The sequence below is a fragment of the Labrus mixtus genome, unplaced genomic scaffold (assembly GCF_963584025.1).
Source record: "Labrus mixtus unplaced genomic scaffold, fLabMix1.1 SCAFFOLD_96, whole genome shotgun sequence".
NCBI classification, from domain to species: domain Eukaryota; kingdom Metazoa; phylum Chordata; class Actinopteri; order Labriformes; family Labridae; genus Labrus; species Labrus mixtus.
This window is the reverse complement of record NW_026870118.1, coordinates 37501-45000: the sequence shown is the minus strand read 5'-3', so window position 1 is coordinate 45000 and position 7500 is coordinate 37501. Positions and strand designations below refer to the sequence as shown.

The following is a 7500-nucleotide window of genomic DNA, read 5'->3' as shown; positions in this document are numbered from 1 at the left end:
CCCTCTCCTCCCTCCTTCTCTTCCTCCCTCCTTCTCTTCCTCTCCCCTCTCCTCCCTCCTTCTCTTACTCCCTCCTTCTCTTCCTCTCCCCTCTCCTCCCTCCTTCTCTTCCTCCCTCCTTCTCTTCTCTTCCTCCCCCCTCTCCTCCCTCCTTCTCTTCCTCCCTCCTTCTCTTCCTCCCCCTCTCCTCCCTCCTTCTCTTCTCTTCCTCCCCCTCTCCTCCCTCCTTCTCTTCCTCCCTCCTTCTCTTCCTCCCCCCTCTCCTCCCTCCTTCTCTTCCTCCCTCCTTCTCTTCCTCCCCCCTCTCCTCCCTCCTTCTCTTCCCTCCTTCTCTTCCTCCCTCCTTCTCTTCCTCCCCCCTCTCCTCCTCTCCTCTGTATAAATCACATCAAACAGGACACTAACCACCTCCTTTCTGTGTGTCCTCGCTCAGCCTGTCTCTCACGTGATTGGCTCTGTGATTTAAGAGCGCTGCATTCTCATTCGTCAGCGGCTTAACCTCTGTGAGCATGTGACAAACGGCCGGCGCACAGCAGCACGCTGTTATCTCTCCGGGCTCAGTGTTTCTGTCCGTCCATAACTCAGAGCACAAAGTGTGGCAGGTCAATAGTAGATAAGACTGCTGCAGCCTTTTCTCTCTCGTGCTGCCTTCAGGTACACAACGCACTACAGGAAAATTCAATGCTTCATTAAAGGAGGGACACTTCTCTTTAGAACATTGAGGTAATAAGTCTAAACTGTGTTCAGTGTCTGCAGCTCTGTTTCCTGTTCACTCTCTCACTTCCTGCTGTTGGGCCACGCAGGCTTAGGACAGTCTGTGCCTTTGAGTTATTTACTGAGATCACAAAGAGGCCTAAAAGGACTCTTTATCCCAGAATCCCCTGCGGTACTTCACACCTACGTGTGACGTAAAGGTGGGACCGGAACCTGAGGTAAACCCACAGGCAGCTCCAGTCTTTTTCACCAGGCATTGCTTCCTTCTCTTCAAGTGTGGTCTGCCGACACTAGAGGATACCCTCTCCAACAAGATGGACTACAGCATTCGAGACAAAGCCTTTCCTCCTCTTGGCTTACATAGGTTAAACTCCAGAGCTGATCTCCTAGCTCAGTATAGGTAGCTCTTCACATGCTGAATTCAAGCATCAGAGGATTCAGCTGACTACTTCCATGGCATATTTTTAGGAGTTTTGGGCGCAATCAGATGCTATCAGGTTTGAGCAAAAAGAAGAGTTTCTTTCCTTCGATTTTTCGTAAGACGTCATTGAACGCAACTGGACAGGAGCGCTGAAGGAAGCCCACTGATCCCTGAATCCACAAGGACACATAAAGAACTCGGCTCCTGCAACCAGAAGACCCTATAGAGCAGCGCTCTGGTCAAAGATCTGAATCCCGCTACCCTCCTCCTACATCTGCCACGAAGGAACCCTGCCTGAATCTGATGATTCAACATTCAACAGAGTGACGATCTAACCAGCTTTGCAACGATCACCAGGAGTTACCCCAAGTAAGAGCTTTGGTCTGGGCAGAAATAGTTTCAGAAATAGTTATGTTTCTTTTATAACCACTGATAATTCTGCATCATTGTTGACGACATGTCACATTCTGTTTATTATCTGTTGTAAGCTGCTGCATTTGTTTTATTGTGATGAACTGCTGTGTTCACCTATGTATGTAATGCTATGCTAGTTTACCTTCAGTCAATGGCTTTCACAATCAGAAAGACCAGTGTACCTGCCGTTGAATCAAAGTCCGGCCACTGGCTTTCTGGTGTTTAAGTAACAGTTACTGAACTCAGCTCAGAGAGCTCAAAACTATTTCAAAAGGCAGCCACACGGCTTCCTTTGTTGTCCACCATTTTGTCCACATGTGACAAAGTCACATGGTGCATTGTCTCTCTCCACCATCTTGTTTTCTCTCTCTCTCTCTCTCTCTCTCTCTCCTACACACACACACACACACACACACACACACATTTACACCTCATTCACAAGGTTTGCTTGATAATGTTTGTTGCTTAGATTAGTTTATGATAGTTATTTGTTTGATTAATTTCATTGATTTTGGATTGATGTTGCTTTGTTTAAATAAATTCTGTTATAATTTAAGAGAGCAGTTGTTTGTGATTACTGGTGTATTTACATTGTGATATAAGCTGGGTGCGAAGGCTTTGTGTACGGATTTCACGCCTTCAATTTATTAAATATAGTTATTAATTATTAATAATATTAGTAATTAAATAACTAATTTGAGACTGATTTGAGTGATATTTTGGTTATATTTCCCTGAGTACAGGGTGGTGCCCCAAAACGAGATTAAACATAGTTTAATGATATTTTATTCATATTATTAATAATTAGAAATAATTATTAAAGAATATAACCAAAGTTGACTTGATACAACCCCAACAAATGGTGCCCCGTGTGAGGCCTTCAATAAACCAGCTTTATTGCCCTGTAAATGCACAGTAATCCGAATTTTTAATCCTAAAAGAGATTTTTCGTGAGGAAAAATTGTCTTTTCTTTTGAAGATTTACTTTTCTTGCTTGTTGTTTATTCAAAACGGACAGCAAGCTGTGGCTTAGTTTCTGTTGTTGAACATAATGATGCAGCCAGGGCGACTTTCTTAATGAACTAGTTTGTTGCTTTAATCCAGAGTTTTATCCTGAAGTAATTCTTCTAAAGAAATGTATTTGTTGTGAACATTCTCATTTTAAGCAAAGTAGACATCAAGTTGTGTTTAGTTGTGTTTTGGTGAGTTGAGTAGTTTTAATTTTTATGTGCTCTTTGTTGTTTGAGACAACAATTTAGCAATTTTTCTAGTTGAGAGTGTAACCTCATAATTGTTGCATAGCCAGCTGTCCGAGAGGTGTGAGTTCCTCCCATCCTTTGAGGACTTGAGGTGTGAATCCCCTCTCCTAGCTTCCAGGATAGACTGCAGTGATCAGTTGGGAAACCTAGATAAGATTTGCTCTGGTGTTGATCTAGCTTTGTTTAGCTTAGCAGCTTTCTTAACAGTAATCCACTGTGGTTCCATTTTATCACGTAAAATGTTTACCAAGACCCTAGGTGAGCCGGGAGCTGAGACTCCTTTTGGATCAGACGACGCAGCACTGCAAGAAACTGTTGCCAGTCTGACGCACCTCTCCTTAGAGGAGATAGCCGACCGAAATAGCTATTCAATTAGCATTTGTGATAAGAAGTTAAAGGAGCTCGTTGATCAGGCCAACCACCAAGCCAGGAAACCCCAAAGTATAATCCTGAATGTTCTTGGGCAACTCCTCCCTCTTTCCCAACGCAAGTCCTCCTGCAGCAAACCCAGCTGCAAGTAGAAAAAGAAGCCCTGCAGAACCACATCCAATCCCTGTTGGCAGAAAATACATTTATTCGTCAGCAATTCAAAACTGCTGAGCAGGAAGTGCTGGATGTGTTTGACGTTATTCAGAAATTTGCACAGGTATGCATGGAGCAAGACATATTGTCAGAATATGGCTCTGATCTTGAACCAAGCCCCTCAAGAGATCAAACAACCCTGCTGAAAAAGCTCAATAAAGAACCGAGCAGCCAGGATAACCCAAGGACTAAGAAAATTAGTCTTGTCTTCCCTGCCATTCCTGGAAACAAAGACTTTGACTGTGGAGCTCCTCCCTTTGGGGAAACGCCCCAGTCCCCCGACAGCTGTGACACCTTTTCACACCTTCACAGGTTTGAATCACCACATAGGGAGGGGGGTGACTTCTCAGCCCCCAGAGGCAGAGATAACACCAACCCCTCTCCTGCTACCTGTAAGTCCACACTGCATTGTCCACAGCTGAGAAGTTCTGAAACATCAGATGAATCGGATGGCTCCTGTCCACCCAGAGATCAAAGAATGCGCATAAGGCTCATTGAATCCCTGGCGAAGGATGTAGACCGGTTTGACCCAGGTAACCCACATTTCAGCATTGATGATTACCTCAGAGAGATCAACCTGCGCCTCTGTGATCTACCTGATGCATCCACACGAGAAAAACTCAAGCTGATCTGGAAGACAACTTCCAGGAGTGTCCATGACTTCATGACTACCCTCCTGCCTGAGATCAGAGACCAGTACTCAGCACTCTGCAACGCTTTGTGCAAGGAATTCTCCACCTACACCGACCCTGTATCTGCCCCTCTTAGAGCCTTAAGTGTCTGGCACCAGAAGCACGAGGCACCCAAAGATTATTACCAGCGCCTAAAATCTGCATATTTCCAGGGACGTAATGCTCCAGGTTTGGAAGAGGACCAGACTTTCAAGTCCATATTCCTGCACAATCTGCATGGCTGTGTGCGTTACGATGTCACCATGCATTGCCGAACACATCAGCTTGGTATGCCAGAAATCAAGAAATTTGCACAGATGGCTTGGGAAACACACATACATCCTGGGTTTTGGAGACACAATAGTGACCTAGCACTAGAAGGCAACAAATTGCCTTATGCTATGAATAAATCTAAGAAACCGCATCACCGGCAGAATAGACAACAGAACCAGGGGGGTGAAGGAAGGAGCCAGCCACAGGGTAGTTCCCAACCTGAAGTACTGATAACCACCAGACCCGAACAGAACTCTCGGGATGGCCGAAGCCCCAGACAGAGGGGTAGGCATAACCGGAGTTCCCATGAACTTCCCAAGGATGCAGGTTCTGACAGGGGAATGGAGAACATGGTCCGGATGTGTGTGACAGAGGTGATTAGACAGTTGGAGGCCTCCAGCCCTTACAAAGAACAAGGTTCTGACTCCACAGTGGGGAGGGGGGAGTAGCCTCCACTGTAAAACCCACCGAAGTCACTCAGCATTAATGCTTTCTAGTCTCTGTTTTATGACCTGACATTGGTAGTGAGACATAATGCACATGTATATTTACACACCTACATGCCACATACACCATCCCATAGACTTACTCCTGCCCAGGCTAGGAGTTAGCCCACAAATCTACACCTGATACTCTTCTCTTTCTCTCCTCCTCTTGTCTGTTTGTTTCATTTGTTTTGTTAAAGAATGCACCTTGAGTGGCAAAGCTTTGCTAATGCCTGGTTATGTTTTATGCCTAGCTTTAGCCATAATTAGACAGTCTGCCCAGACTTTGCCTCAGTGTCTGCCCAGACCGAATGCCTCTCAAAATGTATGGACTGTTGCTCACTAACTATTTGAACGTTTGTCTCCTAACACATGGACTGTTGGCCCTATTTGCCCTAAAGACTGTGACCCGCAATCCCATTCTTCAGGACAAAGGGGGGATGTTGGGCCACGCAGGCTTAGGACAGTCTGTGCCTTTGAGTTATTTACTGAGATCACAAAGAGGCCTAAAAGGACTCTTTATCCCAGAATCCCCTGCGGTACTTCACACCTACGTGTGACGTAAAGGGGGGACCGGAACCTGAGGTAAACCCACAGGCAGCTCCAGTCTTTAAAAGCAATCACCAGGCATTGCTTCCTTCTCTTCAAGTGTGGTCTGCCGACACCAGAGGATACCCTCTCCAACAAGATGGACTACAGCATTCGAGACAAAGCCTTTCCTCCTCTTGGCTTACATAGGTTAAACTCCAGAGCTGATCTCCTAGCTCAGTATAGGTAGCTCTTCACATGCTGAATTCAAGCATCAGAGGATTCAGCTGACTACTTCCATGGCATATTTTTGGGAGTTTTGGGCGCAATCAGATGCTATCAGGTTCGAGCAAAAAGAAGAGTTTCTTTCCTTTGATTTTTCGTAAGACGTCATTGAACGCAACTGGACAGGAGCGCTGAAGGAAGCCCACTGATCCCTGAATCCACAAGGACACATAAAGAACTCGGCTCCTGCAACCAGAAGACCCTATAGAGCAGCGCTCTGGTCAAAGATCTGAATCCCGCTACCCTCCTCCTACATCTGCCACGAAGGAACCCTGCCTGAATCTGATGATTCAACATTCAACAGAGGGACGATCTAACCAGCTTTGCAACGATCACCAGGAGTTACCCAAAGTAAGAGCTTTGGTCTGGGCAGAAATAGTTTCAGAAATAGTTATGTTTCTTTTATAACCACTGATAATTCTGCATCATTGTTGACAACATGTCACATTCTGTTTATTATCTGTTGTCAACTGCTGCATTTGTTTTATTGTGATGAACTGCTGTGTTCACCTATGTATGTAATGCTATGCTAGTTTACCTTCAGTCAATGGCTTTCACAATCAGAAAGACCAGTGTACCCGCCGTTGAATCAAAGTCCGGCCACTGGCTTTCTGGTTTTTAAGTAACAGTTACTGAACTCAGCTCAGAGAGCTCAAAACTACTTCAAAAGACAGCCACACGGCTTCCTTTGTTGTCCACCATTTTGTCCACATGTGACGAAGTCACATGGTGCATTGTCTCTCTCCACCATCTTGTTTTCTCTCTCTCTCTCTCTCTCTCTCCTACACACACACACACACACACACACACACACACACACACACACACACACACATTTACACCTCATTCACAAGGTTTGCTTGATAATGTTTGTTGCTTAGATTAGTTTATGATAGTTATTTGTTTGATTAAGTTCATTGATTTTTATTGATGTTGCTTTGTTTAAATAAATTCTGTTATAATTTAAGAGAGCAGTTGTTTGTGATTACTGGTGTATTTACATTGTGATATAAGCTGGGTGCGAAGGCTTTGTGTACGGATTTCACGCCTTCAATTTATTAAATATAGTTATTAATTATTAATAATATTAGTAATTAAATAACTAATTTGAGACTGATTTGAGTGATATTTTGGTTATATTTCCCTGAGTACAGGGTGGGGCCCCAAAACGAGATTAAACATAGTTTAATGATATTTTATTTATATTATTAATAATTAGAAATAATTATTAAAGAATATAACCAAAGTTGACTTGATACAACCCCAACACTGCTCAGGAGCAAACAGCACACACTCAGGGAGAGACCGGTTTGTAACCAAAGGAGCCTCTTGGGTCCCTGAGCAAGAATCAACTGGGGGGGCCCTCCAACCAGCGTTCATCATGTCTGCCAGTGACACTTCCTCTTTTTCCTGTTTCCTGGGGGGGGGGGGGGCAGACACAAACAAACACACACCCCCCCTAATATAATGGTAGGGGAAACACTGTACGGATCATATCTCTTCATTTTTGAAACGATGGTTTTCACAGCAATAACGCAAACAATAGTAAGTGCTGTCAGATGGGGCCCCTTAGGGAGGTTTCCTACAGTCATTGCACATTTTGGTCCGCTGCTTTGGGGCCCCCTACTGGTCTGGGGCCCCCTACTGGTCGCCTGCCTTGCCTGTGAACACGCAGCACCTCTGGAGGTGGTGCAGACCAAACACAGAGATAAAAGAGAGAGCATGGTACCTGCAGGGATCCAGGGGCTGCTGGCTGGTCGGTCTCGGGTGTCCCCTTGCTCCCAGTCGAAGTCGTCCTCTTTGGACTGGACCAGAGTGCAGTCTGGAGCCTGACCAGACAGACAGGCTGAGAGACAGACAGGCAGAGA

The 7500-nt window shown here is 45.1% G+C and overlaps 1 protein-coding gene across 4 annotated transcripts in view; it reads right to left on the bottom strand.

Annotated features, from left to right (window-relative positions):
* LOC132961625 (receptor-type tyrosine-protein phosphatase mu-like) overlaps window positions 1–7500 on the bottom strand; it is a 134004-nt gene that overhangs the window by 126377 nt on the left and 127 nt on the right. For all 4 annotated transcript variants that reach the window (XM_061033351.1, XM_061033352.1, XM_061033353.1 and 1 more), the window contains exon 1: window positions 7362–7500. This exon is cut by the window's right edge and continues 127 nt beyond it. The gene's annotated coding sequence lies outside the window, so the exon portion shown is untranslated. The remainder of the gene's footprint in view (window positions 1–7361) is intronic.